The sequence below is a fragment of the Protopterus annectens genome, chromosome 1.part1, assembly GCF_019279795.1.
Source record: "Protopterus annectens isolate FY-2018-M chromosome 1.part1, PAN1.0, whole genome shotgun sequence".
In the NCBI taxonomy this organism is placed as follows: domain Eukaryota; kingdom Metazoa; phylum Chordata; order Ceratodontiformes; family Protopteridae; genus Protopterus; species Protopterus annectens.
Genome location: NC_056726.1, coordinates 750956713 through 750977375, shown reverse-complemented (window position 1 = coordinate 750977375; position 20663 = coordinate 750956713).

The window sequence follows — 20663 nt, the reverse complement described above, 5'->3', positions numbered from 1 at the left end:
GGCCATGGAATGTATTATCATGGAGCTTATAAACAAAGCCATTGACAACCTTTAAACACTGGACTCCACACAGTTTGGGTTTGTGAAGGGCCGATTGCTTCTCTTGAACCTGACTGACTTCTTTGAATCAGTCTCCAGAGCCATGGACAAGAGTAAGCTGGTCCACACAGCCTATATGGACATCACCAAGGCCTTCGACACCATCCCCCACTCTGAAATCATAGATAAACGTACTAAGCTGGGCATTAATCCCTGCATCACTCGATGGGTTGCCAACTGGCTTACTGACAGAACTCACACTGTAAAAGTAGCCAACTCCAAATCCAGCTCCAGACAAGTGACAAGTGAAGTACCTCAGGGTTCAGTCCTGGGACCGCTCTTGTTTGGCATCTACTTCTCTGAAGAACAGGCCAACACTAAGGGACTCTGGCTAACAAAGTTGGCACATGACTGCAAACTGGGAACCATTATTGAATCCCCAAATGATGTGGATATTCTACAAAAGGCCCTTACAGAAACAGATGCTTGCTGCCAGAGCCATGGGCTCAAGCTCAATGCCAAGAAATATATAGTTAGCCCCTTTGGGAAAAAACATGTACCTGTGAATTACCACATAGGTGGCAGTACACTAAACACCAAAAGTGTGATAAGAGACTTAGGGACACAGGTGGACAGTGGTCTCACCTTCAATAACCACATCGCCACAACAGTCAGGAAATCCTTATATGTGGCACACCTCATCACTAAGAGCTTATCATTCAGAAAAAAGGAGGCCATTGTCCCACTGTACTCATCCCACATTAGACCCATTGTAGAATGCAATGCTCCATTTGGTATGTACCTCTCAAGACATCTGCAACAATTGGAAAGGCCGCAGAAATACCTCACTAAAAGAATCACAGGCCTAAAGCAGATGCCCTATGCTGACCATCTAAAAAAACTCCACCAATACTCTGTCACATATCGTCTACTCAGAGGCGATCTCTGCTTAACATAGAAGGCCATGTCAAACCCAGAGCTGTTGGACATGCTACACTTAAAGAAATCCCAATCCCTCAGAGACACACTCTCCAGGGATCTAAACCTTGTCATCACAATTAACAAAACATGCTGGAGGGATATGTTCCTGACCCAGAGACTCCCCAGACTCTGGAATAGACTGCACATACATGTCAAGCAGAGCGCCTCTTTGGCCCTCTTCAAAAGGAACCTTGATGATTGGATGGGAGACAGGAAATTCACTTCGGGATCATGTCAGTCACCCTGCTAGACAGGAGTCTAGGGAAGTAAATACTGTGGGAAGAAATAGCCAGGGAATTTGTGATGGCTAGGCTTGTATAGGCCCTAGGGCCGATAGCCTAGTACCAACCTATGAACCTATGAACCTATGCACATTAGAGCACTATTAGCAGTCCAGTACTGAAGAGTGCAGAACTGAGCAAACCTTAGGAGACTCAAAGCCTTTAAAGCCTTGTCCCTGTAGCACCTGACCAATCAAGTCCGGCCTATGACTCTGATGAGGCCAGCAGCACAGACTTTGTCTAGGACTGGATGTACATTGATAATCAGTCTTTTTGGATGGTTTGGGTGTTCTAGATGTGGTACTGTATGCTAGGGCTACTAAGGTGAGAACTGGAGTTTTGTGACTCATGCTGAATCATGAGGATCTAGAAGAAGGCCTAGAATTACACAGGGATCCTCTATTCTGATTATGGTATAACTAACTAGAATCGAGCAGACATGATAGGTCTATTTTTTCTGTTAGCTACTATATGTAGTCAGCGCAGCAGTGAAGAGATTACCCAAGTACAGAACTTAAAATACATGCCTCCTCCTAATATACGTTTTACACTTCTATATATCCTATTCCAAAATAGCAACGATACCAATACTTTGATCATTAAATGGCTTGGAAACAAACAGAGAGTTCTTTGATGCAGAAGAGCTTAGATTATTCAGCAAGCTCCAGGCTATGTCTGGGATCCTGCAAAGAAATGTTTGCAAGTAATTACAGATGCAGCATTTTATTTTGTTATGTGATTGAATATGGTATGTACAGCAAGAGTTATCTGGGATGCTAAGAGGGAAATGGATGGCATGGGCCCAGTGAATGCTCTGCTGTCTATATTAACAAAGAGCCTGAATTGTTTAAATAATGGGAGGAAGTGTTATGTGTTAGCTTGCAGTGAAAATCTATGTAAGCCATTACTTGAATAACTCTTTGCAGAATGGCTAGATGTTTACTTCAGTACCTCCAAATTGCTGGAATCATTAGGATGTGATAAGTGGAAATGTCATACATATTTTAGTTCATGCAGAAAATTATCTAAGTACTGCAAGGGAATTGAGTGGTTTCCAAAAAAAAAAAAAAAAAAAAAAAAGTAAATTATAGGGAGCTTTATACTGAGCTTTGGTTCTCAGAAGTAATAAATAGATGCCGATGTTCCTGCTAACCATTCAGCAGATGTGTGTCACAAGAAGTTGGATATGTCTCACTTTTTGACTCAGAGGAAACAAATGGATGAGTGAGAGATTCACACTGAGCTGTAACTAATCTTCTCAGAGAGATGGGGGAAGGGCTAATAGTTGTCACACTACTGGTTTAAACATCAGATGATATCAGAGTTTTATGGATAGTCTTAAGGCAGGGAAGAGCTTACGAAGTGGTCAAGTAAGGGAAGAGATCTTTACTTATGAAAGCAGTAGGTAGTTTTGTGTGTGTATGTTGGGGACAAATGAGTATGGCAGATTATCTATCTTCGAAGACCTGGTCTTGTCCATGTTAAGCCCCCACATAACAATGGCCTTACTTAATCACCTTATATTCTACTCACCTTTACTTTACCACAACTAATTAACTCTTTATGGTCTTATTCTCACTGAAATACAACTTTATTGCTCTACTTATTATACTTTGTATTATCATACTTATTTGTTTATTGTATGCCATTGTAAAGATGTCATACTCTTTTTACTGAGGATTTGTGTACTTCTTATTTTCTACATTATGTGATTGTGTTGTTAACTTCTAGGTATTTGTCTGTTGTTCTTTGTAGATTTTCTCCTCTGGTCTCCACTGAAAATGGGCCTTGGCTCAGTTGGACCAATCTGGTTAACAAATGTCAAATAAATAAATAAGTGTGTGAGTATGTGTAGAGGTATGAGTGCTGTAAGGTGAGTCTGTGGTCTCTGTATGTGTGCATAGGAATGGGTGACTGTGTCCATGAGTCCAAACAGGTTAAGGGAGGGGTCACTCTGCTGTCATAAAGGGATAAAGCCCTGACTATGGTCCAGGTTCATTTAATGGCTTGGGCGACTGACAGAGTGGCAGGGAAGGGATGGGTCTGCCCATCCAAAGTGGGAGGGAGCTTGTTGACATACTTCCTAATAGGAGTAATGGTCCAAAGAGGGGAGTTACCCTCAGATGTAATCAGTGATCATTGGGGTTAAGGAAAGGAAGTGGGTTCAGCCATAAAAAAAAAAAAAAAAAAGTACCACATGGAAGCATAGATGAGCTGAGCCTTCAGAACACTTTCAGGATCCACAACCATTTCCAGCAAAAACAGAGTAAGTCTGGGGGGGGGGGTGTTGGAGAGTAACTGGTACACCTGGCATGAAGATTGGGTACTGGGAGCTGGGCTAGTAAAGATGAGGTCTGAGTGGACCAAAAAAAAAAAGGTGAGAGGGTGCATTTGATGTATGGTGTTTTTATGTGTGTGTGGTGTGTGTGTGTGTGTGTGTGTGTGTGTATGGGTGTATATTTGCAGATTATGAGTGGAGATGAACATCACAAGAGCTAAGAATCTGCAAATGAAAAAAAGAGGAGAATGGGTAGTAAGACAGATGGATTGAAGTGAAGGGAATAGAAATTGACAGTTCTGCAAGTAAACTTACAAAAACAGTAGAGGCTCAAATGATCACTGCTGAAATAGCCTGAGCTATATGGGTTATGTCCTGCTGAGGATATAACAGGCAGCCAGCTCCCAAAGTCTTCAGGTCCCCTTCCATGCACCTAAACAAGGTTATGCTGCTAAAGGCTAGGAGTCTTAACATGAAACTGCACTCACTGGAAGCAGTTCTCACATTGGAAGATGCAGACATTTGTGCAGTCACGGAGACCTGTTTCAAGGCTGTGAAGAGCACCCCAGCCATACTGAGTTACACCTCCTTCCTCACTTTAAGACCACAAACTGAAGGAGTGAGAACTAAAGGAGGCTGTGTATCAATATTCATTAAAGATAAATACACCTCCAGATTGGTTAAACAGTATGATTCCCTGGAGATACTTCAGGTGCAATTAACTGTTGGTAGGACACCTATTCAAGTCATAGCCAGCTACAGAACCCCCCCTCCATGAATCAAACATCCACTCTGCCCATTTGGATCTACTTGAGTCTATCAAGATGCATCTGAACACCGTGGTTTTTGGTGACTTTAACTACCCATCTATTGATTGGGTAAATTCCTGCTCAAACTCACTTGCCCAAAGGTTCCTTGGCTTCATTAACTAGTATGCCCTGGACCAGCAGGTTGACACCTCCACAAGAGTTGGCAACATCCTGGATCTGGTGCTTACCAATATGGGAGGAACACTGTAGCACCCCCACTTTGAGGTCTTCCCTGGTGAGAAATGACCACAAATCAGTCTCATTCAAAGTAACTATCACACCTGATTCCCCCCAGCAGCAACTAAACTAAAAAACTTCTCCAAAGCAGATTATAACCTCTTACAGGATGGTATAAATAGCTTCATTGCATCCCCCCAAGATGGAATTGATATGTAAGTCTAGCCAACAAGGTTCCCTGGCTTATGCCACCCAAGAAAGGCACAGGAAAATAACTTTCTTGGGTGGCGTAAGCCAGGGAACCTTGTTGGCTAGGCTTACTTTAGGCCCTTGGGCCGATAGCCTAGTACCTACATATGAACCTATTAACCTATGAACCTATGCCAAGTTCTACAACAATGCTTTATACAAACACCTGTGTAACTGCATTGGCCTGGCCGTACCCGATAAGACCAAAACAAGCTCCTCAAGGAAGAACAAACCAACCTGGTGGACAACTGCCATTAACAGGCTTTCAATAAGAGGATGAAATTGATGTCTAAGAGTAAGAGGGAGCAAGCCCTAAACTGGACACACTCCCTCCTCAGCTCCTCAGCTTAAACAAGCAAATTAGACTTCTTGTGAAATCCTCCAAAGCAAAATAAAAAATCCAAATTAGCTCCCTCAATTAAGAACAACCATAAGGCGTTCTTTAGTTACATCTGTAACCTAAAATGAAAGGCCCAGATTTGTGCCAAACTGGTAGTTAATGATACCACTTATACTGAGCCTGTGGACATAGCTAACCTATTGGCCAACAGGTTCTGTGAAAACTTCACTCCCCTGTCTCTGTCACATGTACCCCATGACATCACTACCACCTGTCCCTTACCTTGTATCTCTAAACAGCAGGTCATAAATGCCCTCTCTAAGGCCAAAAACACAGAATCTGTGGGACCTGATAACATCCCATGCTGAGTCCTACATGGGCTCCAACAAGAATTAGCAACACCATTGGGTATTCTTTTCAATCATAGTCTAAGCATCAACTTCATGCCAGCTAAATGATAAATGGGCACCATTATTTCCTTGCACAAAGATGGTACTTCCACTAATTTAGGAACTATAGACCTATTAGCCTGACTAGCCTTGTCTGCAAGGCCATGGAGTGAATCATAATGAACCTTAACAGCAAAGATATAGGTAATATTCAAACACTTTATCCTACTCAGTCTGGATTTGTGGAAGGGAGATCATGCCTGTTAAACCCAGTGGACTTCTTCGAGATAGTCACCAAGGCCCTGGACGAGGGGAAATCTGTGAATACAGCCTATCTAGACTCAACCAAGGCTTTTGACACTATCCCCCACTCAGACATCATTGAAAAACTCACCCAGCTAGGTATCAGCCCTTATATCGTTAGATGGGTTGCTAACTGGCTCACTGATATAACACATATAGTCAAAATGGGGGAATCTACCTTCAACAGCAAACCTGTAACCAGTGGTGTTCCTCAGGGATCAGTCCTGGGACCTCTACTGTTTACAATCTATTTCCCCGAAGTACAAGCAAAAACGAAAGGTCTGTGGCTGACAAAGCTTGCTGATGACTGCAAACTCGAACCAGTCATAGAATCTCCAAATTATGTCAACTTCCTACAAGAGGGTCGTACACAAACAAATGACTGGTGCCAAAGTCATGGCCTTAAACTCAATGCGAAAAATGTATTATCATCCCTTTTGGAAAGAGCAATCTTTTTGCTAACTACCACATCAACAGCAATACCCTATGCACAAACTCAGTGGTGAGAGACCTGGGCACACAGGTTGACAGCAATCTTACCTTTCATCACCATGTCTCCACAGTGGTAAGAAGGGAATTCTGTGTTGCTCACCTCATATGTAAGGGCATTGCTTCCAGAATAAAGGAAGTTATAACCTCCCTGTACTCTTTTCCTCGTCAGGCCAATAATTGAGTACAACATACCTTTTGGTATGTACCTTTCCAAACACCTGCAGCAATATGGTGAAACCACAAAGGTTCATAAAAAAGAAAATTCAAGGTCTTCAGCATCTGTCCTATGTGGATCATCTGAAATCACTGTCACTTTATTTTGTTTCATACACACTACTCAGAGATAATCTCTGCCTTGCATATAAGGCAATCTCTGACCCTGCTTTATTGGAAATGCTGCATATCTGCAAGTCAAATGGTAAATGGGTTAATTGCTCTAAAGTCCTTACCTGGTATGTGACATTAATAGAACTTGCTGGAGTGAGTGATTTGTCACCCAGAGGTTAATACACCTTTGGAACAGACTCCCCCCTTCATGTCAAACTGAGCACCTCATTGGCCCTCTTCAAACACAATCTGGACGACTGGATGGGTAACTGTAAATTCACCCCGGGGGGGGTGCCACCTGTGTCCCTCTTGGACATAGGCATTACGTGTTGATCATGAAAATAAGGATAGAGCTTGGCTAGGCTTGTAAAGGCCCTAGGGACATTAGTCTAGTAACTTTCTATGATCTTATAAACCATTAGCTTGAGCTGAGCTGTCTAAAAGTTGAGTTTGTATGCCAAACCCTTTACAGCTTTCATGGCAACAGAGAGAGAGGGAGGCTAAAGCCCTGACAAGAGAATGCTAGGAATATAACAATGAAAATTCCAGAATCCAGCATAAAAACATACACAAATAAGGGTGGTGGGGGTGGAGAGAGGAAGAGAGTAGCTACTGCAGCAGTAATCATTAAAACATCTACTGTTATGGTAAGTTTACTTATATGACTCTTCTATGTTCTTCATAAAGATCACTTCTGCAGTAGCCCAGGCTACATATGCAGATTACCATAGCTTAAACTGATTGAGAGTAGGAAGGATTAGTGTTAACTGGACCCTGGAGAATAGTCCTAGCAAAGCCTGTCTTGGAGAAGGTATCTAATTTATTGTGCTTTGTAAAAGTGCACACACAGGAACAATTTGCTGCTTCTAGAATACTTACAGAGTCCAACATTTTCTAAAAAAAACACACATGAAGCCATGGTCATGGTAGAAAGATCCTTTCCCTGTCTGGATTTTTTTTTTGTGATGGGTAAAACAAAAAGTAATAGCATCAGACAGCCATTTTCAAATAGTATGTCTTGACACAGGTTATCATTTTTTCTTACCCTCATAAGAAATGCATAACTTTTCAGATGTTCTGGAAAACACTCTGTCAAGATAGTACCTGTGTACTTCCAAGGTATGGAGTATCCTTTCTCCCTCACTTTTACGTTCTGTTAAAGAAGACAGTGATAGCTTGGCTTATGGTACACCTGGATATCACTTTAGGCATATATGAAGGATTAGTTCATAAGAAAACCCTCCCCGGGATTCATGAAGCTCAGCGCAAGGATGGTTTTAGCCTTGTGCCGAGCATCTTCCTCAGAGATAGTGCAGCAGCACCATATGAATATTTATGAAGGTGTGCTGCCGCACCCTCGATGTGCACATGAAACGTGTTTGAGTGCAGGGGGTGTGTTTAAGTGCTTTACGGAGGCTTAAACATGCCCCCACAGTTGCACAACCTAAATTGCTTACTATTAGAGCCTGCCTCTAATAGTAAACAATATGTCAGTGTCCGTGGATACCGAAATGTATGCAAAGCATACAAGAGTGTCCATGAACACTGAAATAAAATCAAAGGTGTAAACACACAAGCACATAGTTGAATGTTGAGCCCCTGTCCCTAGAACTATTACATTTAAATTCCCCGTGTCCCTATGTTACTGTTGTATCTCTTCGTTATTGAAAGTGTAAGCAAAACACAGCATGTTTGCACATCGCTGCCCTTTGCTTAGCGTATCTTACACGTCAAAATCATCCAAATAGAAAAACACATGCAGAATCAATGTTAATGTCAATAGTGTAGTGGTCAGAGCATCCGCATCACGCACAGGCATTACCGGTTCGAGTCCTACTGCAGCACATATCATTTTTGATGTGGAATGTGTATATGAACATATTTTAACATCCTTTTGCTGTATAACCTACATAATAACATTTAAATGTGAACTGGAGTACTGCATTAAACGTTTACTTAATTTAATTAATTAACGTGTTAGTGTAATAATGAATAAGGCACTAGTAAGCATGTTTAAGCATAAATAAGCAGTAGTAAGCATATATAAGCACCAGTAAGTGTGTTTACATGCATTTGCATGGGGGTATGCATTGCCTACACAGATTAAGCAAAGTAGAAGCTAACTGAGTGTAAGAAACTGTAACCGGAGTTTAGCATTGCGTAGCTCCGCGCAAACTCGCTCACACCCACTCACAACTGCTTTAAAGTGCTTTAATCACTCTGTACCCAACGTCCCGTGTTCTGCCCAGCAACAAAATTAACAGCGTCTGCAAGGCTAGAACTCAGGACCCTGTACATCATAGTCGCAGTAGTTAACCACTAAGCCATCATAGCAATGCATACAAATGAAGTATCAGCAAACTAATCCTCACCACAGGAAAATCAAATCAAACATGTGAACTGAATCTATGTACAGTGTGATGTTCTATAACCCACCACAGACCATAAATATGTGAATTGGAGTACTGCAGTAAACATACAGTTGAGGTGTCATCGTAATAAAGGTTTGAAGCCCCCAGGAACCCATACAATGTATGTAAACATGAATCACGGATACCAGACACATATATAACCTGTAATGAATAATAAATCAGTGCCAAAAGGCAGGTATAGTGCTAGATAACCGATAAGCAGTGCTAACCTCATCACAGCCCAACTTAGTAAGTGTAAGCAATGTTTAGGGAAGCCAATACAATCTGCCCACAGATATACCTCTTTAAGCAGTGCCAACCTGAGGTAAGCATGTGTGCCCATAGCTTAGCCTTTTTGAAACTGGCCAATTATGGAAAAGTGCGGGAATCTGGACCTAATTAAACTGAAGAGATGGGAATACGGCTCATAAATGGTTGTAGCATCCCCCTGCAGTACCATTGTAGTAAGCAGTGTTACCCACACTGTGGTATGCAGATAAAATGTGTATGAAGTTCTGTACAACAATGTTGGAAGTTCAAACAGGTCAGTCATATTAGATAGAAAACATTGCAAAGCTTCACAACAATTGCCTGATAGCATAGTGTTCAGTGATCTTAACAGTAATGCTTTTGTCACACACAGCAAGGCTTTGAAGCCCATGAGTGCTAGTAAGTTGTATGCATAATCATTCCACACAACTGTACAGAGTTTGTTAGAATGTTCAGAGAGAAAGCTGTATGCATATTAACACTTAACTGTACAGATTTTGCTAGAATGCTCAAATAGAGACTGGTATGCATATTCATACACCTCAACTGTTCCAATCTGCCCAGTATGCTCAGATAAATGGCCCACATCACCTGCCTTTTGCCCTGCTCCCCTGACAAATTAGTGTGATGATCCAGCAGCTGTTAATGACATATAACTGATAGTCAGAGACTGTACATGCAAACAAACCTGTCATCCCAGCATCTCACCTAAAGTGTATGAGAGCAATCTCAAAACATGTTCCATTAACACCTGCATCTTGTCAACCCTGTACGTAAGACACAGGTCCCGTACATACTAATCTACAAACATACCACTGTACAATATAAGGCCATTGGGTAGTGTAATAATACATGTAATGGACAGACCACTGCATTGACTATAAATGTTGTGAAAACTACAAGGATTTATTAGTTGTTAATTGAACTCTCTCTCTCTCACCCCTACCATATGTGCAAAAATAACTGATTTACACAACTCATTCGGTATGTCTACACTCCTAACCTTTGTTGGGACATATGTCCTATTGGTTTATAAATATTCACATTTGTTTCTGGGACATATGTCCTATTGGTTTATAAATATTCACATTTGTTTCTATGCATGTGCCATGTTATAATGCTACCATATTGGGGGCCTGTTGCCATCAATGAAACCTGCATGTTGTTGTAATGGCCACTGTTGTCCCATATATGCATGTGTTCTACCTGCTCTGCAACTATTTTATATCTGGTGCCCTGAGTAATGGGAATACCTATGCATGCTGTCATAACTAATCCTGAATGCTGTTGACTTTTATTAACTCATATCTGTCTTAAACATGCTACAACATAGCTTGTATGGAAAGGCCGGTCCCAGCGGATCCACCTGTCCCACCTCAGCTGGCAATGGCACCAGGCACCAGCACATCTGGGGCCCAGCCTGGGACCTCCACATCCATTGGCCCTGCACCACCTTCGGGTGGAACCACCGCGGGGGATGGGGCTCACCCCCCCCGGGAGCGGGAGCGGACAGGAACCTGTCACCCATGGTACGGTCCAGGCATGGTGCATAGGGAGCTCGACAGGGAGATTCGAGACCACCTACGCCAGCTTCAGGGCCGAATGATGCAACTAGAGGGTGAGCCTGCCCCTCCTACACAGCCCCCAGCACAGCCACCTTCTGGGCTGTGAAGGTGCAGTGGTGACTGCCCATGGGTGGGGACCTCAATCCCACTGTATCCATTTGTGGACTCATGGGCTTCCAACTTCCAAACACCCCTCCCCATCCAAGGTGTTCCCCCCCACATGTGTCATATACCTGTACCCCTGTACGCGTCTTGTGTGTCTAGTCTGTCATCCTACCCAACCTATCCTCCCTGATCATACCTACTCTCATTCCCCAATATCCCACTCTCACCTAAAAATAAAAGAAAAAAAGGGCAATCTGTTCCAGCAAAAAAAGCACGCTCCATACATAGCTGTCCATTTGCACACATGTCCACTGGACACATGTAAACATTTCTAATTGGCATCACAACATACTATTGTTGTCCTCACCCCTCTCTCAGCAGTTTGAGTGTCCAAATGTAATTGCAAATTCATTGCATATGCACAGCCGTTGCTGTAGAAGAAATGGACAGCTATGAACCTTCCCTACACCCTTCCTGCACATCCCTAGCTACCTTGTCTACTGTCCTTCCCTCTTTGTGCCCCTTTTTCACCACTTTCCTTTCACCCTTTTTTTCATTTCTTTTAAAGAAATTAGCGCGGGGGTTAGTGGGAGTAAGCACTTATAAGCAGCAGTGAGTGGGTTTCAGCCTGTTTGCGCGGGGGTAAGCACTGCCTACACAGGTTAAGCAATCAAGAAGGTAACTGAGTGTAAGGAACTGTAACCAAAAGTTACCACTGCTTACCATCACACAAACCCACACACACCCACTTACAACTGCTTAAAAGTGCCTTACCCACTCTGTATCCAACGGCCCTTGTCCTGCCCAGCAACAAAATAAACTGCCCCTGCAAGGCTCAAACACAGGACCCTGCACACCACAGCCAATGTGATTTATTACTAAGCCATGGCAGACATGAACAAACATGATGTTACCTCAAATATAGCATCCCGTACAGTCATACCACAGTACAGGAAATGCATTTACATATCTACATGTATGTGTGTGTATGTGGATACAAATGTACAGATATATATATATATATATATATATATATATATATATATATATATATATATATGGTTCTAGGTTAGAAGATCGACAGCTGACATCACCGACAATGGATTAGCGGGCGCCAGATGATCGACACTCGGAAGACCGACGCTACGGATGAAAACGCCGACGCCAGGGATATTGACTTGGAAAGAAGGCTGTGTGAGTATGCGGTGGTGATGGACGTTAGGGTGCGAGTAAGGTAAGTGTGGATAGTGACAGTCTGTGGGGATAGAGGTGGGTTAAGTGAGTTAGGGTTAGGGCGCGGGTTAGGTAAGTGTGCGGTAGTGGTATTTTGGGTGGTTAGGGCGTAAGTGAGTTAGGGTTAGGGCGGGTTAGCTGAGTGTGCGATAGTGACGGACCTTAGGGTAAGGGTTTGGGTTAGGGTTGTACATAGTTGTGTGTGTGAGGTTTAGTGTGGGTTTGTGAGGATTTTGGTGTGCTTGTGTTCTGTGTGTGGTTTTTGGATAAGGGGATGTGTTTTGTTAGTTGATTGTTGTTATTGTGGTGTGTGCAGTGTATGGGGTTTCGTGTTTGTGGACCGTCAGTTACTTGTTTGTCGGGCATGTGAGGTGTCATGTTTATGGTTTGTCGATAATGTGGTGTCGATGTTTCTGTTGTCGGTGAAAGTGGCTGTCGATCTTATGACCTAGAACCATATATATATATATATATATATATATATATATATATATATATATATATATATATATATGAGTCAGGACTTATGGGGAGGGGCTATAGCCAGCAGGAAGTATTCAGAGTATATTCCCAAGTAAATAAGTTAAGGGATACTAGAGCAAGACCCTATTATTCTGATAGAAGGAATCAGCATGGTGTATTAGCTTCTAGTCAAGGATTTAGGAAAGAATCGGTTATCCTTCCTTATAGTAGCAACATTGATAGAGTTAAGAAGGCTATTATATCTAATTGGAATATACTCATGGTTGATGACAAAGTTAGGGATATAGTAGGGAATTTTCCCAATTTTACTTATAGGAATATGAAAACACTCAAACAACAACTTTGTTATAATGACCTGAGCATTATTCCTGACTCTGCAGTCATTGGAGGTTATGGGGGAACAAAAATGTGTGGCAAATGCCTACAATGTAGTTCCATTGATGAGTCACGTTTTTTCAAACATCCAGATACAGGCCATTTATGGGAGCTACGTAATGACAGTACTTGTAATTCCAAAAATGTAGTTTATGTGGCACATTGCCTGGTATGTTTTAGCTTCTACGTTGGCAAGACCAACAGAACCCTTAGAAAACGTATTAGGGATCATGCATACTGTTATACTAGGAAACAAGATTATAGTGCGCTGGCTAAACATACCCTACAGGAAGGTCACGAACATGTATTTCAGTTTCAAGTATTACATGTCCAGAAAGAGAATGTACGATTGGGTGACATTGTTAATTTAACTGAACATGCAGAGGTTAGATGGATACTTAGACTTGCTGCACATCGGGGTAGAGGTCTTAATGACAATGTCACCCTTAAACCATATCTTAGAGCTAGAACTTTGAGATAGTTATCTGTTACTATCTAAATTATATAGGTATTTTTGTGTGTTTTTAATATGTTTTACATGCTTAGTTTAATCACTTTAGTTGTATGTAAAGTATTGTTTTTATTATTTATATCATACTTGTCAAGCACAGTTTGAGAGTTTGCTGTTTGAATTAGTAATTGAATTTTAGAACAGTGATTGTTAATTGCTTGACAAATTGGTTGATTTGATTGGATAAACAGGATATTTAAATGGAGTTCTGCGTATAGTTTTAATATGTCTGAAGAAGCAGATGTGTTGTCCGCAAAAGCGCTCACATTTTACAATAAACCTGTTTTATGTTTTTGGAATAGTGGACTGGTGAATCTATCTCATTGTGAAATTTGAATTGTTTTAAGTGGCGGTGCTCCTTCCAGCTTTGGGATTTTTTCTACACACACACACACACACACACACACACATATATATATATATATATATATATATATATATATATATATATATGTATATATATGTATAAATAAATGTAAGTAAGAATGAACGGTTTGACAAAATCAGCATGTAAAACATTATCAAAAGGAAAACACTGGTAACCCCTGTATCCCTGTAGCACTTTTGTCTTAGGTAATATCAAGACTTGGACAGAAAGATGTGTCATTAATAAAAGCAACCATTATAACACTGTCCCACGGGTGGAAGGACAAGAGCAGTTGCATCAAAATGCCCACCCTGGGTCATCTGTACCACAGAACAGGGGAATGAGGATGGGCTGAGGGCTGACCAAAACACTGCTTCTCGAAATACTGGTGGATTACCACCAGTAGGAGCAACAGTGTTGACCCGCTAAGTCTAATCTTGAAACAAAGACATGTTTGTCCCAGGTGGGACAACACAAAAATTGTGAATAGTGTCTTAGTGGTAACTCATTTCACCAGTGTGTGTGAACTAAAAGGTTGGGATGTCTGAAAATGCTTTGAGTGAGTCAACCTATGGGATGGGTGCAGAGGAGTAGGGAGTGGCCAATGTGTAGTGGTTTGGTTACACCATGTTTCCAACTGGAGAATGGATGACTGCTGTGTCAGTGAAGTGTAGGGGTGGGTGTTTGGGGAGCTTTGAACCATGGGTAATTAATTATGCATCAAGGCTTACCTGGGTTGGATATATGTTTAGCCCTTAGGTGTAAGCTATACAAGCAGTAGTAAGCGTGTTTAAGTGCATTTGCATGGGAGCAAGCATCGCCTACACAGATTAAGCAAAGTAGATGCTAACTGAGTATAAGGAAGTGTAACCAGGGGCTAGCAGTGCTTACCGTCACGCAAACCCACACACACCCGCTCACAACTGCTTAAAAGTGCCTTACTCACTCCGTATCCAACGGTCATTGTTCTGCCTAGCAACAAAATAAACACTCTCTGCTAGGCTCACCCCAAGACCCTGCACTTTATAGCCAAAGTGATTTACCACTAAGCCATGACAGATACAAAGATATTTTATGTTTTCAGAAACATATCATCCAGTCCAGTCATGCAACAGTACAGAGAATGTATACCAACATCTAGGTGTATGTATGTGTAAATATACTAATATCTAAACAGATACAACATATCTAGCTATGTAGATATATATATATATATATATATATATATATATATATATATATATATAGTAATTTCTAAAGCTATATGCATATATATCAATATATATGCACATATATACATGCATATGCCTACATCGACACATATATGTGCCTACACCTATATGTCTACGTATACACAGCACGTTACATATGTGTATGCAGATATGTATCTATGTAGGTATATACGGACATAGTCATATATATGTTAGCAGATATATATATATATATCTATATAGGTATATATGGCCATACATCTGTACATAGCAATGGCAGATTAACAAATACACATATGTCCACATATACTGTTATTGGGGTTGAGAGGCCCATCACACTATATGTCTTCTACGGACAGACATCCCTCCACAGCCAAACATGTGCACCCTGCAATACACTGCCAAGTACAGTCTGCCTTCCATAGGACATGTACTATGTGTAAGCCATAAACATCCCCAGGGTACAGATACACAGACACAGATATGCAGATACAGATATACATATACATATATATATATATATATATATATATATATATATATATATATATCTACATATGACTACACATACAGATGCAGACATATGTACAGGATAATACATATGTAGAAGGTGCACACAATATGGAACGGCCACCATGCCTACTGTTAACACCTGAACAACTGGACACTGTATGGGCCACCCATACAATTGTCAGTCGTTGCCTGCAACATATACCCATAGAAAGACCATTGGAAAGACACCACACACAGGTTTGCAGACATGGGAATCCTTTAATTGTGTACTATAACAGTTCTATATGCCATGTCATATAGCTGCTCAGATACTGAGAACCATATAAACAGAGTACTGCAACTGTGAAACTGTTCAACTTCTGCAGTAGTCTGGAAAGGTTCACAACTGTTGCTGTCCAGGCCAATTCATTCAAATTGTACAATAGTGAAGACAGACTGGCCCACAGGATACCAAACAATCAACAGTATGTATTGCAGGTGTGTAGTTCAGCAGCCTCTATCTACATGATGTACAAACTTACTAGGAGGGAGGTAAAGACGTTTTGTGGTCTAATGGGTTGCAAATGGTACTTAACAAGGCATAACTGACACCATCATGAGCACACCAACAAACAGGCAGTCTGTATGGCAGGGGGCAGTAGGCTTGCAGTACCCCTCTTCGTGTAAGTAATGTCACTATAGGTGAAGTATACGGCACTGTACATCCAGTTACCTTGTGGCAGCCCACCCCTGCTACCCCAACATTTAGCAACAGCCTAGGTCATTTATGGTGCTCCCCACCTACACACAGTAATACAGGCCCATATACCACTGTTACATACACTGGCCTCTGGAGTGCATACGGACACACATGTATTGTGTAGGTGATGCCAACACATATATGGCCCCAGCCCCACTGTATGTGTGGGGGATACAACAGCAGTGGACTAATGGCAGCAATGAGAGTGTGATATACTCACAGCCCACTACAGAACAACCCCCAGCAACATCACATCTGTGCAAAGCTTGGTATGTAGATGGAGGACAGAGGCTGGAACACAGGCACATATGTGGAACACTGTTGCCATACACTAAGCAAGGTGCTGGTGTTACAGGATAGTCTGCAACAGTAGTCTGTAGTTCAAAAATGTATTATTATCACTCCTTTTAGACTAATACTAGACTGTACTGTAATCCTTTATGTTTCTATACATTGTTAATTTTGTCACTGTTCATGCATGGAGCTTTTCTCCCCGGGCCTCTACTGAAAATGGACATATATCCAGCTAGACTAGCCCGGTTAACAAATGTAAAATAAAAAATAAATAAATAAAAATACCCTTAGTCAGGGAATTGAGGTTAGGCACAGAAATGGATGTAGCCATGTACTGATAGCACATGACTTACACACTGCCAGTGTAATATCTGATACAGGACCTGTGTAGTGGACGGACAACACATGATAGGCATACCTCTGTCCATCAAGAGGATAGGCCCACAGTAGTGAGCTGTGCAGGCAGACTGCATTCCAAGGTACACTAGTATGTATACACACACACCCTGTAACATCGGTACTATGCAAAGCATAATACAACTCTACTCACAGTCTGTGTGTAGTTCCTGCTCCTCCTACAAATATGTGGCCGCTCTGAGTGTGCAGGTTCTCCTATAAGAGGTATTGCTACCTGCTGTCTGTAACACTGATGCCCACGAACAGGAAGGATGTCCATCACACAGGATATGTAAAGGGACCACACCCACATGCTGTAGGGATTTATAGTAGGTGGTTGCCATGACAGTGTTAAATGGAAGTTGTACATATGTGTAAATACATATATATATATATATATATATATATATATATATATATATATATATATGGCTATCTGGATAAGTCTATGTACATATATTTCCACCACATGTCCTGGACTTGGTGTGTAGCCCTACCCCAGCCCCTATAGTTCCAAAGTCATAGTGCAAGGGGATGTCAGGTAGGTGTAGCAGGTACATTACTAGACTATTGCTACAGTCACTGAGATTGTCTTCACAGACATAGTGTGTGTGGAATGTGACATCTGCTCATAACATGTGTGCCATTGCCTAGTGACAGACATCTTAAGGAACTCATTGTACAGTACCTCTGCTAGCATGTAATATGTGGAACTTTGGACACAACCTGTACAGTCCAGAGGTTTACTCGTAATCCCTTATTGCACAACATGTCTACCAGGCCTGACTTTATGGATGTAGACAATCATGTAGATGGGTAGAACACATAACATGTATTCATTTGCCACCATAGGTTTTGGATTCACACACTCCTGTGTGGCCTGACACATAATGAATGTTGGTACAGGGGTGCCATGGACACATACTACCCACTAGATATTGACATACATCTGTACAGCATCCCACTGCTCTGTCTGACATACATCACCTTTAAGGGAGGCCCAGCAGCAGTACATCTGGCATGTATTTGCACATGAAATCTCACTGATTAAGTACACTATGCTGCTAGGCATGTCACAATGCACTGTGCAGGCTACATGCAGATTGACTCAACACTGGCCTACATCTCCTATGGGGGAATGCACATGTACCTGCATATATAGCAGGCTCAACAGCCATGTCACAGCACAGGATAAGATACACCGGCATTACAGTGCATAACCACAACAAATGTGAACACAGCCACACATGGTAAGCTAGCATAACATTACAGTATATGGACTATCTGTTCGACACCATCCTTATATGTGCCACTCAAAGAATGCCCTACATATATTGGGCTGCTACACAGTTTGGTCTGATGACTGTCAGCGGTATGGACATGTGTGTGTGTGTGTATAGCCATACAAACATGTACAGCAAAATGGTACCATACAGTGGGGCAGCATGTAACATCACATAGAAGGGGAGCTAGAACAATTACATCCATCACAGTCTGTACACAGGCTAAAGTACATATTAGCAATACACACACTGCCGACATTCACCATCACTACACAGACCTCAGTACTGTACAAACATCCACAGATTGTCCAGGTTATGTCATGTAATATGACCCCTACTGTACATGACATGTGTAGCAGTCTGATATATCACTGCCTTGTCAGCAGAGATGATGACACTATTTATGGTGTAAAGCACATGTGCACCACTTCATGCACATCATCTGTACAACGGTTGACAGAGGTGTGGCTGACAGCACATGCACAGGGCCAGTATAGACATGTTGCTGTGATAACCTCATACATTTATCATTGTAATGGGGTTTGTTGCAACATATGTCCTATGAGGGATATGGAGTCAGTAACTGTCACGGCCTTCACCTTCTACAGGCTGCAATCCTCACACTACCTTCTGCATTCCACAGATAGATGCACCGTGGCTATCACATGAAACCAAAGGCACAACACTGCCCAGTCTGCAGATGACCCTGCAGAAAGGGATTCCTCATATACATGGAACTGTCATGGCAGGTATTGCGACATGTACAACAGGCGTATCCAGACAAACACTGTTAAACCAACATTACTCTAAATGCAGTATGGCAGCACTTACAGTCTGTAGTCAGGTCAGGCACATCCCCTCCTGTTTGTCGGCCTCTTTCCACAGTGTAGGTTCTTAGAGGTAAATCTCCAATTCATCTGAGATGCTGTTTGCCAAACAACAGATCTAGTTCCTGCTCACACTGAGTGAAATGGGCCAACACCACCATGATGCTCCTAGGTATTGGAGTGTGTTTCCAAGCAATTGGCTATGGGAATGTTACCACAGCTGTTCCACATGCAATCAGCTAGGGGAAGGCTGCAATTCATGCAGAAGCCATCAGCTGATCATGAGCATCACTTGAAATACACATGCTGCTGCCTAAGCATAGCAGGTGTGGGTCTCCACATCCACCAGAGAGGGAGTAGGGGAAGCACACAGAGGCGAATGCATGTCAGGGAGGGGTGGGTGAGTAAACAGAAGCATATTTGTGTCACACACCTACCAGCACAAGGTATCAAACCCCCAACAACTATGTAGTGCTATCACAGTGCACTGCAGTTATCAGATGTCCACATAGGTTACCTGCTGTGGAGCACTCAGAACATATCTGTGATGGTGAGTGATATCTGCAACATGGATACGGTGGATATATGGTACATGAGCCTGTCTGCATGAACAGGTGCCAGCATCAACACAGGCACACTCACACAGGGACACACACATTGACTCACTTGGCAGGGCCAGAAGTGCAACTCATCACTAGTGGGATTGCTACACCACATCAATGTGCAGGTATCACATGCACCCCACGGGACATACAGAGGTCATATGGGCAAGGAGTATGAGGAGGTGTCAGACATCAGACAGCATGCTTCAGTATGCCCTGAGGGGTTGTAGTGAGTGTGGATGTGGACATACGCACCATACAACACAAACATGAACACACATGGTGCCAGTTCTGACATGCATGGGTGCATGTCTGCATGGGTGTGTGGTGGTCATCTGTGCAAGCAGGCAATACAAGGGTAGGTGATGGGTACATCTTGGCATCAGGCCATGTGACAATGGTCTGCATTGTGGGCCAGGCCTGTAGTTTCTGCATTTGCCCACACAAGTGGGTATTGCATCCCCCATTCTGTCACCTGGATGACTACTGTGTGTGGCCAATGCTGTGCATCACTTGCCATGTATGTGTTCCTTAGTCCATGACATGGATGGTGTCTGGGATGTGCACATCTTCCACATGAATGTACAGTGACATGTGGAACTGTTTTTGGGGTGTCTGGCCCATGTTGAGAACACAGATTATCATCAGATGTGCCAGGCTTGGCCACCTGTGGCAGGAACTGGTAATGGGCATCAGGTTTACCCTGCACCTGCATTGATAACAGCATTCCCTGATGCCAGTGTCATCTGTCCATACAGGTCATGGTGTCACACATATTATGTCCATTGTGAGCCACATGTAAGGGCACCAAAG